Source organism: Euprymna scolopes, chromosome 18 (genome assembly GCF_053919585.1).
Source record: "Euprymna scolopes isolate OS-2025 chromosome 18, ASM5391958v1, whole genome shotgun sequence".
NCBI lineage: Eukaryota > Metazoa > Mollusca > Cephalopoda > Sepiida > Sepiolidae > Euprymna > Euprymna scolopes.
In genome coordinates, this window is record NC_136499.1 from 109813483 (window position 1) to 109830618 (window position 17136).

A 17136-nucleotide genomic window follows, 5' to 3' on the forward strand; every position below is an offset into this window, starting at 1 on the left:
AAATGCAATTGCGAATTAAGGAACGAGAGCATGCTTTTTTTTACATAGGAGTAATTGTTTATCAAGGCCCAGAGGCCACCCAAGGATAAGGCTTATTGAGTGTACAGTAGTCAAAGGGATAATATCATAGTAATCGTTAATAGTGTAAATTTGGTAAATTGGATTACTTGAGGGTAACGGTTCATAAAGAACTTGTTTACATTGGACTTGAAGACAACCATATTGGATTACTTGAGGGTAACGGTTCATCAAGAACCTTATGCTACCCCCTGGATAAAAAAGGGTTTCATTTTAAATTCTGTACAGATTTCTGATTTTGGTAAGAAACACGCGAAGAAGATCGAATGTTACTTCGGCCGAATCGTTGTGAAAATACTCCAGAATATTATTCTGAGTAATCACTCAATAAGAATTATCACTTTTCAAATTTCAGGAATATAATCACTGATACTTGTTAGTGTTAGTGTTGCGTTGTAGGATGCGCATATAATTTTTTAGTTTGAATTTTTCAAATGGTTGCGAAATTATATACACTTGACAACTCTTTTGTCGTTGTTCTCAAAATCAACGCAGAAAAATTTTGTCAACATACAAGTCTATTTAGGATTTACTATTAGTCCTTGACATAAAAAAAGAGAGGGGGAAAGAGAGAGAGAGAGAGAGAGAGAGAGAGAGAGAATGAACAGAATAACTGCGTTTAGCAGTAAGTGTGTGTGTATATTTGTGTCTATGTATGTGTGTGTATGTGTTTATGTGTGTGTATGTATGTGAGTGTGAGACGACAGCGGAATTTGTCACTCACGCTGGACGACTATCAGCTTTCCTCTCTTTGACTCCCTTTTTTGTTTATATCATCCGTGTCTTATAAAGACATCGACCGACATTTTCTAAATATAAACATTTGATATATTTAATTACTCTTCTTTATTTAGCGCTTCGCAATTCTAACTTCTCGACCTGAAATATAAGAATGTCTTTGTTTTCGGTGATAGTTACAATTCAGGTCATTTGTTTTTGTAGGACGCAATAATGTAAATGAAAGTCCATCTGGAATGTGCATTTACGCACACTCCCGATTTTATCTACGTTTCCCCGGTTCTATATACAGCATTAGTACAAGTGAACCTTGATAGTAATGCTATTCAGATCTTTAAAAGTTTATCTATGGATTCATTGCTCATCCGAAAGACATTTTGCTACCTATTTAATGTTGCGGCTACCATATCCTTTACGAGTTTCACATATGAAAGTATCGAATCTTCCTCAAACAGTTATGTGCAATACACATATATAATCTTACTTGAGGCGTCTGATTGGCTTAGTGGATACCATCCAAGTTTATGGAGTCGACAATGTCGAGTTGAAACCGTTTCGGATATATCATGGTCATGTAACGACGTACATGCTATTTTCCACCACGCGCGAAAATTCGTAGTTTCACAACTAATTATGCGTGACATTGCTTTTCATAATTATGTGTCACGAAGCTATAACCTTCAATCAGACTTATTTATTTGTAATATTTTATGGTGGTTTTTGTAAGTCGCATAAAGAATATAGCCCTATAAAACAGGGCTTATATTTAAGTAAGCGTCGTTATGGTAGTCATCTGTAAGTGTATAAGTTTATTAAAAATAAAACAAAGATAATTGGCGGAAAAAAAAACAATCGTAAAAATAGCGAAAAATAAAAACAAATTTATGTCATCAATACTTGAGGGTTCGCGTTTGGCTAAACTGATACCGCCCCGTACCATAGAGTTGGCCATGTCCAGTTGTTGAAGTATGTCTTTCGTGTTGCTTTTACTGTTAAGTGTGAATCTTATGTCATGCATGGAAGTTAATAAACATAGCGGAATAGCTGCTCTATAGCGTCTTTTATGGTGATTCTGTTTGGCTGATAAGATGACGCCAGCAAATAAGTTCGTTCATACGCCGAGAAACGATCAAGTTGAGACAAACGGTTGAAGACACTAAGAGGTTTATTCGCCCTGGTTGTCTATTTTGTATCATTAAACGAGGATTTTGATACATATAATGTAACAGAGCGCGGGCGCGCGTATGAAAATCCCGAGTCGTGTGCGAAATGACGTCACGGTAGGAAAAAAAGAAAAGGACTATAAAAAGAACGTGTGAACAGGAAGACGATGACGGTCGAGAGGACAGAAGTAAGAGAAAGAGCACGATCACGTTTTATTCGGAAAAGTACCCGGAAATAAATACCGTTGTTACAAAGAAAAGGAGTCAAGTTATTACTTGTCCTATGTTCCTTGCGAAGTACTCTGTTACAACGTGTTGGGTTCCGAGTGTCTACATATCAACGTGTATGTAAATATGTGTAACGTTACAATAGCAGGATAAACCAGAGAACTACAGGAAGCAGGATAGACAGCCCAGAAGCTCGAATTATAATCTATTGTTCGAGGTTTTGAAATCGTAAAAGCTACACCTTTGCTCTCAGACAATCATTAATTGGATTTTGCATTTCGTATTTAGGTATTAGACCAGAGTTTCCCAAAGTGGACCCCACAGAGCCCGTGAATGAAGCTGAGGGGCCCTGGAAGCCCTTTTCTTAAAGAGAACCAAATGCTTTATATGGAAAAATTTGAGAACCGAATGCTTTATATGAAAAGAAAAAAAATTGAGAACCGAATGCTTTATATGAAAAAGAAAAAATTTGAGAACCAAATGCTTTATATGGAAAAATTTGAGAACCAAATGCTTTATATGAAAAAATTTGAGAACCAAATGCTTTATATGGAAAAATTTGAGAACCAAATGCTTTATATGGAAAAATTTGAGAACCAAATGCTTTACATGAAAAAATTTGAGAACCAAATGCTTTATATGGAAAAATTTGAGAACCAAATGCTTTATATGGAAACATTTGAGAACCAAATGCTTTATATGGAAAAATTAAAATGGCTGCAGACATTTAATTATTAATCTTTTTACTGAAAAGATATATGATACACGTGGTTGCTGCCTTAAGCTTAAGTCTTAAGCCAAGGAACCCTAACATTATTTATTGGTGTTAAAATTTGTTCAATTCTTTTTATGAAAACTTAATTAGAATAAGGTCAGTTAGCGAAGAACGAGCAATAGCAAATCAAAAACATATTGAAAAGTAAGTTAGGTCGAAAAATAGGTTAGTAAGAATTATTTGTCTGCAGAAATGGTTTGGAAACATGTGCGAACCACGCATGTTCAGGTCACGTGGGTCGATCACGTTTTGGGACACACGTATGACGTCATGGCAGAAACGAATTCTCAATATAGGAGCTAGAGTCGAAGATGAGACAGAGTTGGAGACGAAGATAGGAGACAGAGCTGACATGGGAAGAGGAGGGTCCCTTTGGAAGCGAGGGAGTAAGTTTTAATCATGTAGTCGACTTTGAATTCCTGGATGTGATCATCATTTCGACCGGTCAAATGGAATAAAAGAACATCTCATATTTTTGTAACTGCCGTCTTCGTGTCGCCTTTCTAGCAAATTGAAGGTAATTTGAAATCATCATTATTAATGAACTTTGTATAACCAAACTTAAGTAATTACCTGTCCCCTATGCAACATACCTTCTTGTATTACGCGTGCACTTAGTGTCATGTATCAAAGTATTTTTAAATGGTTGTGCAAAGTGATAACGTAGTCACAAACGAAAGTGCAAAACTATTATTTTATCGACTACTACTATATCCTGGAAATTCCAATTGCTTACCCTTTATTTTTTTTTGTCAATGTTTTAATATGTCTATTTGTTGTAAAAAAAAAACATTATATGCCCGCTTTTTGTATAACTTTTAACCTTGTCTCGTAAACACGTCTTGTCAGATATTTGTTCCTGCACATGTCCTGTACAGTTATTCTGTCATACTGATGAAATTCGGTCCAAAAACGCCTAATAAATTCGGCAAAACGGTTGAAGACAAGAATAGGTTTATTCGCCTTACTTATGAATACGTAGATTATATTGCCTTACAACATAGCGCCAACGGCTTTCTATATATAGTATATTTTCTTCCAAGTTTGTGTCCATAGCCTTCTATATTAATTATATTTTCTTCTAAAATTTCTGGAAATGAAATATTTGTCAATAGGCATCGAGTTGTGCCTATCAGATGGGCCATGCACGCATCATGGGCTGTAAAACCAAGAACGCCATGGTTACGTCGGTTTTAATATCGACTAATTGTTAAAAATCAATTTGCCTGTATTATTTATTAAACTCGGCTGTGTCCATCGTGATGCGCAAAAGAATAAATTTTAGGTCTCATACGGAGATAATTATTGTTGATTTTTTTATCAGAGGATGGAAACCTTTTAGCGTTTGGTGACCTGCAACAGACATCATTAGCACAGCATCCTTTAATCATGTGCTTTTTCATAGATAGTATCACGTGACAGACGACCAGGGAGACAATGGACAAACTCTATTCTATATTCTCTATTTCATTCACGATCTTTTTCTTACTCTCTCTTAATATTGCCATAGCTATCTACTTTTTCGTTCCCAAACTCTTATAGTATTACTCTCTTTCGCTTTCTCTCTTTCTCTCTTTAAGTGAGAATGTAAGTGTGTGTGTGAGAACAATTGTAAACCTACATACGAAACGACTTTTTCATCTACAGACATGAAATTTGGTATGAAGGGTATTCAGAAGGAGAGAAAACTTTTTAATCGAGTTTCATCTAAAAAAATTAAAAAATTGGAACGTGGGAGTAGTCGGGTATTTATCTGTTTGTCAACTGTTTCAGGACTGCGCATGCACAAATCTTTCCTATGACAGCTTCTTTATGTTAAGGATGAGCAGGTTCAGAAAACACTTTTTAAAAAATTGTGGGAAGCTGGCCTAATAGTTATCGTACTTAGCTCACTGTCTTTAGGTTTTAGTTTCGATCTCAGCTAGAGATTTTTCTTTACTTACAAGAAGTAAACTGTTTAGAAAACAAACTAATACTTGCATGCACGTGATTCGATTTTTTCCCCGTTTTTTTTTTACTTCATTTTTTAAAAGAAATTTAACGTCACGTTTAATACCTACGGTATTTTTGTTTTTTAATGAATAAGAATTCTGCATTAATAAAAATATAATATTTATGCTTATTTTACGACCGGGCAAGTCCCAGACGGCCTGCCAGTATATATATATATATATATATATATATATATATATATATAAAGCTAAATGTGTGTGTGTGTCTGGTCACGAATAGGCTCCTATATGGTTGACTATTAAAAAAACTGATTGCATATAATGATAGAAGATGTATCGAGACACACGAATGGGTATGTTTGATCTGGCAGAACGGATGTTCATTAAAATTGTGGGGTCTGCGTACGCGGCTGGTCCACAAAGTACGGAAATAAAAAAAATTAAAAATTAAAATAAAACCGTTTACAAGTGTTTTTGATATAGATATACATAATAATTCTTTGATAAGTATGTTTTAACTTAAATAGGATGGTATAATAAAATTGGAATGGAAATAGGCACAAACTTTAATAAAGACTTTTCATATCTATCTGCGTAAGTATGCTTTGATAATTATGTTTCAGTTTGAAGAAATATAGTATAATAAAATTGTGGGGTGTTCGTTCCCACCTGACCTCCATAGAATGGAAATATTTCACAAAGTTTAACAAGTTTTTTTTTTAATATAGATCCACAGAATATTGGTATAAGTGTTTCAGTGTGAACAGGTATGGTATAATAAATTATGGGGTTATCTATTTTATTTTTACTTTCATCATACTTTGCTTTGGTTGTGATACCCCAAAATTCGGAGCTATCTCATTTCAACACTTCCTGTTCATAACCTATCATATTTTCATAAATCAGAGTCCATTTTCTGTAGGATGTTTTTTTAACCCAGTCAACGACGGGTACTTTGGCTAGTATATATATATATATATAAAGCTGAACGCCTGTGTGTGTGTGTGTGTGTGTGTGTGTCTGGTCACGAATAGGCTCCTATATGGTTGACTATTATAGAAAACTGATCACATATAATGATAGAAGATGTGTCGAGACACACGAATGGGTATGTTTGATCTGGCATAATGATGATTCATTAAAATTGTGGGGGTGGCCGTACGCGCCTGGTCCACAAAGTATGGAAATAAAAATTAAAAAAAAACAAAAAAAAACGTTTGCAAGTGTTTTTGATATAGATGTACATAATAATTCTTTGATAAGTATGTTTTAACTTAAATAGGATGGTATAATAAAATTGTGGGGGTCTGCGTTCGCGCCTGGCTTCCATAGAATGGAAATAGGCACAAACTTTAATAAAGACTTTTCATATCTATCTGCGTAAGTATACTTTGATAATTACGTTTCAGTTTGAAGAAATATGGTTTAATAAAATTATGGGATGTTCGTTCGCACCTGACCTCCATAGAATGGAAATATTTCACAAAGTTTAACAAGGTTTTTTAATATAGATCCACAGAATATTGTAATAAGTGTTTCAGTGTGTACAGGTATGGTATAATAAATTATGGGGTTTATCTATTTTATTTTTACTTTCATCATACTTTGCTTTGGTTTTGATACACCCAAATTCGAAGCTATCTCCTTACAACCCTTCCTTTTCATGACCTATCATACTTTCATAAATCAGAGTCTATTTTCTATAGACTGTTTTTAAACCCAGTCAACGACGGGTACTTTTGCTAATATATATATGTAAATATATATATATATATATATATATGATATTATTGTTAGTATTGTTTAGTTATTTAATCAAAAACAAAACCAAAATGCGTCAACCAAAGAGTGCTCAGTGTTTAGATAGAGCAATATGAATATGTTGAATATAGAAACTAGTGACCACACATATGTAGCAACTAATCTCTAGGGAGATATTCTTGGCCAGATGATGTGATTTTCCCTAGCAGGGTGGTCACTGAAAGATATTTGCATATGTGTAGCCACTTGTTTTCATATTCAACATATTCATATATATATACATATATATATATAATATATAATACGCACACACAGACACACACAACACACAGACACAGACAGACAGACAGACACACACACATACTTAATTAATTATAGTAGATAATTATTTCAGCTTCTTTAAGAAACACGTTTCTTATCGATGAGTACTTTCAGTTGCTCAATATATATATTAATATTGAGTATAAAGTTTGATAATTGTGTGTATATATATATATATGTGTGTGTGTATATATATGTGTGTGTGCATATATATGTGTGTGTGTATATATATGTATATATATATGTATATATATGTATATATATATGTATATATATGTATGTATATATATATGTATGTATATATATACATAAGTATATATACATATATATATATATATATATATTAAGTATAAACATTGATAATTGTAAATTATGAATCAGTTTGAAAAAGAAAAACAAACAACATCAAATGATGTTTGTTTTTCTTTTTGAAATTGATTCATAATTTACAATTATCAATGTTTATACTTAATATATATATATATATATAAACAAACATCATTTGATGTTGTTTGTTTTTCCTTTTCAAACTGATTCATAATTTACAATTATCAATGTTTATACTTAATATATATATATATATATATATATATATATATATATATATATATATATATATATATATATCCCCGAAACAGTGTTTCATGGTAAACAACTGATGATCCCTTGACAAATAAATTATTGGTACTATAGTAAATTCGAGAGCGAGTTGATGCAGTGATTGCAGGTGATTAAATAACTTACTGACTTGATGGTTGTCTAACGAATGATAAAAAATATTTTTTTGTATAGTTTTAAAGGTTAAAAACTTCAAAGACTATATATATATATATATATATATATATATATATATATATATATATATATATATATATATATATATATATAGCTGAACGCCCGGCATTGCATGGTCGTACAATACGCTTAAACATGATATTTTAATTTATGCAGATTGCGTATGAATTATTATAAAATCAATCCTCTATTGAATATTATATATTACGAGGAATAATTTTCCCGGTATACGTATTCGCAAAAATTAATGAATAAATAAATAAATAAATAAATAAATTAATAAAAATAAAGAAATAAAATAAATAAAAATAAAATAAAAATAATGATAATGTAGTTCAACAAATCCCGTCTGTGTTTGTTTACACTATTGCGACGATTGTAAATGGTACATCTTTTGTCGTAAATTGAATTCATTAGTAAGAAAAATTTGTTTTTTAAAATGTGAGGCACACTCGGGCCTGAACAAGGGATCATTCTTTACTCCTGAACTATATTTCAAGACGTCGAAAAATCTGTTTCGTTTTGTGTTTTTCTTTTGTTAGAAGAAGTTATTTGTGAAGATTTTATTGTCTCCTTGCCAGTGCAAACCTAAAATATTCCCCTGTAAAAATTATTTTTTTATCTGTAAGAATGAAAGACTATTTTTAGGATCGGGTTTTCTTGATCTTCCTTACTTATCGGATGAATTTCCGTACAAAACATATCTAAGAACACTATCAGACATATAAAATACCTTTGTGTGAAATTTGCAAAAGATAGGCTCAGCCATTTCAGAACATATACATAAAAAAAAACTCACACACACACACTAAGTATATACTAACAGAAAAAACTCACATACGCACAAAGTGTATTATATATATATATATATATATATATATATATATATAAATTTTTAAAAAGTTTGTTTTTGAAATGTCGTTACTTTCAATGTATACCGTTTTCGTTTAACGAGTCTAGATGGTTATTTTAAAACCATTCACCGTTAATTTTGAGTTAAGCTCAATGTGTCTATTTGATAGGGACAGAGCATATATAGTGCAACATTTTGTTGAAAATTCAAACACCAAAAGATGGAGGAAGTGAGGAAGCATGGCTGTGAAAATCTTTTTACCCGAATAAGATGTCCAGCATGTTAAAAATATACCATTTGTTGTAAAAATCTAATGGATAAACATCTGAAGAAGTTGGTGGGGACAGAATATTTTTACGGAAACATAAATCATAAAATTGCCGACTCATTAATGAAACAGCTGTGATGGAAAACTCCAGGAAATAAACGAAGATTATAAAAAAGAGAACGTGAGTCTTTGAATTTTCAACAAAATTTTGCAATATATATATATATAATTTGTTTTGTATCTAAAAACCGATAATCTAAGCTTTGATCAAGATTAACACTTTTTTTTACTCCCCAACATCAGAAGTGAATTTGAAGTTTTATCACCACACAAGCAGTAAATCATGACTATATATTAGGTACAACCTACTATAAGATAATTTACTCTATAAAAATAAATATGAAATCTATGTAAATTAAAATACCGTATTTAAGCGTATTTTACGACTACGTAACGCTAGGCACCCCTGCCATTATATATATATATATATATATATATATATATATATATATATATATATATAACAATCTACAAAAACGTGTTTCGAGGTACTACTACTCGTCAGCGTAGCTTGACTGTTTCTAGGATTCAAAACTCGGACCATATACATTATGGTCGTGCGTTAACCGTTACGCTACCTATTCCTATATAACTTTACGTGTTATTTTTACTACTTTTAAACTTATGTCAATTTTTCTAAACTTTATATCGATTTTTTGTTAAAAAATCGACACACATATCTCTATATTCTCATACATATTTAATCTTGACCCAAACTCTCGTAACTGTGGTTGTATATAACTTTATGGCTGCATGATTCGAACCCCGCACTTAAGTCATATTTGACTTCTGCCGAAGATTTTACTTACACGACCGTTGAAACAGCTATACAACAGGGTGTAAAGAAAATATTCTATTTAGTCATTAAAAGAATATATATAAGCCTCAAGAGTGATCATCTCACTTTAAGGGGAAGGACTTTCACAATATTTCTTTATTTAGAAGCTTCCTTCCTGCCTTCCTTTTTGTTTTTTTTTAAATATTTTCCTTACTTATGTTCAACCAATAATTGGACGTGAATGTTTATTCCCGGAAATCGGAGCTTGTATTACGATTCTCCGCCGGCTGAATGTTCTGGTGTCCGACGCATTACAAAGTAAATAATGAAGTGCTAATCGCAAATGTGTCTACGCCAAGAATCAGCGCATAAGTAAAACAAAACAAAAAAATAAATAAATAAAAGAAAAAAAAACCCAACGTTGTTTTACTTACATTTAATAAGCAGATCCAGTAAAACGGTGGAGAGAATTCCTGAAAAAGAAAGAAAGAACGTGTGAGATGTTTGCTGAAACAAAATGACGATTTATTTGCCCTTGTTTTCTTTCAACAAATGCAAACAATTCAAATATTGAAGGAAACATATTCAAATATATGTAAAACGATACACAGCGGTATCTGTTTTTTTTTTATTTATCGTTCTTTATAGACAAGTTAAAGATTTCTCCTATCTTCTAATCTATAATAAAAATCGCACCTGTCTGTTTAAATGTGTTCATGTATGTATGTATGTGTGTATGTATGTATGTATGTATGTCTCACAAAATCTTTCAACAGAGGCGACGGATTTTCACGAGATCATTGTCATTTCGAAGGTCGACCCATTCGGATGATAAATATCGAAAAATTGGCTTAAAATATTGATTCCTTCACCCTCAAATGGGCACTTTTCTATAAGGAGGGGTCGCTAATCTACAATATAAATCTAAACTTTCTGTTTAAATGTATGTATGTATGTATGTATGTATGCCTAAAACTTTCGACAGAGGCGACGGATTTTAACGAGATTAGTGTTGTTTTGAAGCTCGATCCTTCAGACGACAAATATCAAAAATTGGGCTAAAAATATTAATTCCTTAACCCCTAAATGGGCACTTTTTTACAAGGAGGGGTCACTAATCTACAACATAAATTTCACCTGTCTGTTTACATGTATGTATGTATGTATGTATGTATGTATGTATGTCTAAAACTTTCGACAGAGGCGACAGATGTTCACGAGATCAGTGTCGTTTTGAAGCATTGTCCTTCGGACAACAAATATCGAAAAATTGGCTAAAAACATTAATTCATTCATCCTCAAAGGAGCTCTTTTTTTAAAAAGAAAGGGTCGCTTTTTCCGCCGAGATTTTGGAAAGCCATTCATTCCCTATTTTCGATTGACTAGCCTTAATTTAAACCTTCACCACTTCCGGTTTGGCGATGGACGCAACGGCAAATGCTTCACTTTTTTCACGTTCTTTTCTCCCTTCGCAGAACAGGTTCGAACCTACTACCACATTTTTCTTTTCTTTTTTTTTTATTTTGCTCAACACGCACATCCAAACACCTAGGCAACGCCGGGTATCCAGGTTTGTATATTTATAAAAGTGAGAATGTGTGTGCATGTGAGTATACTTCTCAACCTATGGACTCAACGAATTTTCCATTTACTTGAAATTTGGTATATAGTGTATTCAGACACGGGGAAACATTTTGATCGGATTTTATCTGGAAAAAAGTGGCCTCCTCAATGGGTCAAAATCGTGAAGTGAACTGTCTAGAAAAATCATAACGTGTTTAAGTGTCTAGAAAAATCATAATGCGTTTAAGTGTCTAGAAAAATCATAACGTGTTTTATTGTCTAAAAAAATCATAACGTGTTTAAGTGTCTAGAAAAATCATAACGTTAGCATGCACGTGTTTAAGTGTCTGTCGGTGTTTGAAATAATTTAATGTTACGTTTAATACCTACTGTATTTCTGTTTATATCTGTATCTTTAAACTAGCAGTCTGTGCATTCTAGCTATGTTTTAGTATTATTCCCTATAATAACTTCACATTTATATGCAATATCAGAGTTGAAATAATTTTCATTAAGTTGGCATTCATCAGGAATTTTCCAGTTACAATTTTTTCTTCTATTAGATTCCTGCATTTCATTATCTCCGTTGTCACCGACTTTATTTACTTTTGTATTATTGGAACTTATTATTGATTTAGTTAAGTTATTAGATGTAAAAATGATAACTTAACTATGTTCTTGATAATTTTCCTATGTTTGCTTCCTGCGAGAAAATTTTGTCAATAATTTGGTAAAATTCTTTCAGTATGCTATTTTTATATGTTCGCTAAAAGGTGGATTAAACCAGATCCGGATTTTCCGTCTGTTTTACTTCTTACTATTTTTTCTTTTGAATTAATTGCTGGTTCTGTATTGCTATTTTTTCTGCTTTATTTCCTTATCTTAGTTCCTATTTTATTATTTCCCTTTCTATATCCGTTCATTACCATGTAACATTTGTTGTTTTTCTTTAACTTAATTTTATTGTTTGAGTTTACAGAAAAAATAGTGCGTTGTCTCGATATGAGCGACCGTTTCACCCTAGATTTTTTTTAGTTCATTCAAAATATACAGTCCGACCAGGTCTGCAAAATCCGGGGATCCCATTGTGATGTCTAAATTTCTATATCTATCTATCTATCTATCTATCTATCTATCTATCTATCTATCTATCTATCTATCTATCTATCTATACACACACACACACACACATATATAATTCAAACAGTACAATATTATATATATATATATATATATATATATATAATATTAATTTTCCAAAAGAGTTTAACTAACAACTGAATTTAAATAAGTATTTTCTCCACTACGCCATGGGTCGTTGTGGAAACATTCTAGCATGAATTTAATAGTGTATAACTACAAGTCATGATATATATATATATATATATATATATATATATTACCGTTTTATCTGCTTAGTTACTCATATTTTGATTACTGAGTTGTATCCCGATATAATTCGGTAATTGAAAAATGTGTAACTAAGCAGATAAACGGTAATAAAGAAAATATATATTAGCTCTGCAATAGTATTGAGCACTCTTTTTAGGTTTTTACTAATTACCAATTTTCTCTCTCTCTCTCTATATATATTTTTGTAGAAATAAATTTTCTTATAATATATACCAATCCTTATTTAAGAAGCTCAATGTAATTAAAGAGCAATATAGTGAATAAATGACAAAACTATTTTCCAAAATTCATAATGCTGATCATCTTATAATTTATTCATTTAATTCAGTTGACATTTAGAATTCTTGACAGTATCTGTTTTGTAGCGCAAAATTAATCGCTTTATTATATCAATCAGTGAATTTATTATATCCTTAACTCACCAGAAGAAACAGCAACAATCAATCTGTCATAAGAAATGAAGTGTGATTTGACATGATTAAAATCCGAAAATTGGAAGAGAAGCTGCATATACCTTTAATATGTTTCCATTACGCCATTTGGAATTTATTTTGAATATATATATATATATATATATATATATATATATATATATATATATATATATATGTATAAATATATATATATATATATAACTACTTCATTTACTCAAATAAAATTAATATACGAAAGTATAGATTTATGCGTACACTTTAAGTATTTACTTCAAAAGTGCTCAATACGTAGGTAGAGCTAGTTAGTAATTTATAAAATATATATGGCGATTAAGCTACACTGAATATCTGGCGTTTCATCCACTCTAGGATTCGTCAGGCTTATGCGTCATAAGCCTGACGAATCCTAGAGTGGATGAAACGCCGAATATTCAGTGTAGCTTAATCGCCATATATATTTTATAAATTACTATATATATATATATATATATATATATATATATATATATATATATATATATATATATATATATATATATCACTGACTTCGAACTGGAATCAAGTTGTAGTATCTCTTTGGCCCTCAATTAGTGAAAAAACATCTTTCTAGACTGAGGAAATTTTTGATTGATCGGTTACCCAAGACCACATAATAATCGATAAAGACGCAGCACAGATAAAATTTAATTTATTTATTTTTCTTGAAATGTAATTTGCAGACGAAATCAATTTTGTTTCCAATTGCTTTCGTGTCCCCAGTGGCCGCAAGACAGGCACAAGCACCTTGCTAAACATACGAAGATAACATGGGAGACATAACTGATGAGGAAGAGCAGATCGATCGAAATCTTCTTATTTAAAGTTTAAACGAACGGAACAACAATCGTGTCTACTTTGCAAAATCCATATCAAATCCCCACAGCGTCGAACAGCTTTATTATACATCATATGTAAACGTTATATATATATATATATATATATATATATATATATATATATATATATATATATATATATATATATATATATATATCAGTACCCTGTATATCAAATTTTGAGTCTGTAGACTGAAAATTGACAGTTATTGTGTAGGGAAATGTACATAAACTCTCTCTCTCACACACACAGACACACACACACACACACACACACACAGATATTTTCACTTTTATAGATATACTAGCATTTCAGCCTGGCGTTGCTCGGGTGTTTGAAAGGGTGTGTTGAGCAAAAAAAAGTGGTTGTAGGAAGGCAGGCTCGAACCCGTACTGTGAAGGAGGAAAAGAACGGGGAAAAACGTGACGTCTCTGCTATTACGACCACCACCAAACCGGGAGTGACTTAAGTTTAAATTAAAGCTAGACAATCGAAAAGAGAGGATGACTTTCGAAAATATCGGCGAAAAAAGGATTCCTTCCTGTTGAAAAGTGCCCAGTTGATGGTGAAAAAATTAATGGTTTTTGCCAATTTTTCGATATTCAGCATCCGAAAGGTAAAGCTCAAAAACGATACTGATCTTGCGAAAATCCGTCGCCTCTGTCGAAAAGTTTTGGCAGACATGCGATCATACATACATACATTTATATATTGGTGGCTCAAATTTTCGACTCAAACCGATTAAAAGGTTTCCCCTATCTCTGAATACCGTTTATGTAAAAGTTCAAATGTTTAAACTAGAAATTGTCTGAGTAATTTTATAGAGACCACATAGGTCAATTTTTTTTTACTTTTACCCCCATTATGACCCCTTAACATTTATTGTTTTAGGCTAAAATCAAATGATTGAGTTAAATCCATGTCCAATAAAACCTATATCTAAAATTTAAATTGTCTATACACAAAATTTGCGGAGGAGTTTGGTAGAGTTCTCAAAGGAGAAATGTACACAGACACACACACATACACACAGACACTTCCACTTTTATAGATATATAGACAGATATATATATATATATATATATATATATTAAATAATGTGATTTATAATTTAAAAATTTAAAAAAATTTTAAAAATTTAAAAATCAAAATTTAATTAAATTAAAAATCAGTTTCATAAGAAGGAACAACAACAAAGTCAATTATCTGTACGATCGTTTCGGAAATCCGTGCTTTTTATTTGTGGTATACATGAAGTCACGTAGAACAATTATACATAGTTTTTTTGGTAAGCACGGTCTCCTCATCAGCAAATTTAGGAGGATTTCTATTGAATTGAAAAGACACCAAAAATAAACCAAAAATTTTTGGTGTCTTTTCAATTCAATAGAAATCCTCCTAAATTTGCTGATGAGGAGACCGTGCTTACCAAAAAAACTATGTATAATTGTTCTACGTGACTTCATGTATACCACAAATAAAAAGCACGGATTTCCGAAACGATCGTACAGATAATTGACTTTGTTGTTGTTCCTTCTTATGAAACTGATTTTTAATTTAATTAAATTTTGATTTTTAAATTTTTAAAATTTTTTTTAATTTTTAAATTATAAATCACATTATTTAATATTGAATTAGCTCTAGGACATTTAACTATCGAGCTTATTATATATCTAAATTACAACGAGCATTTCCTGTATTTTAATTAAACTAGTAATTTCACTATTACATTAAAATACACTTAGCTCTTTAGACTATTATTCTAATCTCCTTTAAATTATATATATATATATATATATATATATATATATATTTTGTCTAAATGCAAGTTGGGAATAATTTTCCCTTTTACCAATTTATATATATATATATATATATATATATATATATATATATATATATATATATATATATATATATATATAATGAATTTGTGTCTGTGTATCTCTGTGTCTGTGCTTGTGAGTTCGTTCTTTATGGATTCGAAAACGGCGGGGTCGATTTTTATGGAATTTCGCATGAAGGCACTTTATGTTCCTGTCAGTTTTCTTAGATGGGGTTTGTGTCGGAATGTCTTCGGCGTGTATCCATAATCGATAATCGAAATAATCCAATGAAGAAACAAGCAATTGTGACCAAAGTTAACACCTTATGTAGCCAAACATTAGAAGGGCAGCTGCTGAATTTTTTTAATTCACAAAATGTACTTTATGTGCCTAAGATTGTTCTAATGTAGGTTTTGAACCGAAATACATCCGATAGGTATCGATAATTGAGAATCGAAAAGAATGCGACTAAAGAAGAAACAGTTCAATTTTGACGAAATATAATACTTTTATACAGCTTAATATCACACGTGCGTTTGAGAAGTCTTATCACCACGCAAGCCGTAATGCTCAGCATATAAAATTAATACTTGGTTCTTTTATAAGATAGGAGCGCGTTTGAAATAAAAGTTTCGACTTAGAACACCAATTGTGTTCTAAGTCGAAACTTTTATTTCAAACGCGCCCCTATCTTATAAAGCCGTAATTCTTAGCATCTGCATTTAAAAGTAAATTTTGATGTCGAAGGTACTCCTTCCTGTCTCAGAACATCCTGGATTAAGTGGAGAAAGCTCAACAGCTTGAGAACGAAATTGGATCACAGGGCTAAAGAATGGCCCTTTCTATTTACACGAGACACTCCTGACGTCTAAGGTACTCCTTCCTGTCTAAGAACACCTTGGACTCAGTGGAAAAAAGCTCAAATGCCTGAGAATAATCACGAGAAGAACAAACGAGAGGGCTGTATATCCGACCCAACCATCTGTGTATGTGAAGAGGAGAACTATATGATGCAACACTGCTTCTATTGTCCAACGAGTGTTGGTTGAATAATCTTGCAAAGTAAGGCAATAATTCGGTTATACTGCTGCCACATCTGGGCATGAGTTGCTAAAAACAGCCTATCCTGCTTTGACAGAGTACAAAATAGACTTCGTGGCTTAGTGGGGGATGCCCTTTTCTCTACCCTGCAACCTTTCTCCCACAGAAGAGACGTTGCAAGCCTATCTTTGTTTTATCGTTATTTCCATGGCA

The 17136-nt window shown here is 31.7% G+C and overlaps 1 protein-coding gene across 2 annotated transcripts in view; it reads right to left on the bottom strand.

Moving 5' to 3' along the window:
• Positions 1-17136, bottom strand: part of LOC145297758 (uncharacterized) — an 859574-nt gene that overhangs the window by 503178 nt on the left and 339260 nt on the right. For both annotated transcript variants that reach the window (XM_080143998.1, XM_080143999.1), the window contains exon 2: positions 10205-10243. The gene's annotated coding sequence lies outside the window, so the exon portion shown is untranslated. The remainder of the gene's footprint in view (positions 1-10204; positions 10244-17136) is intronic.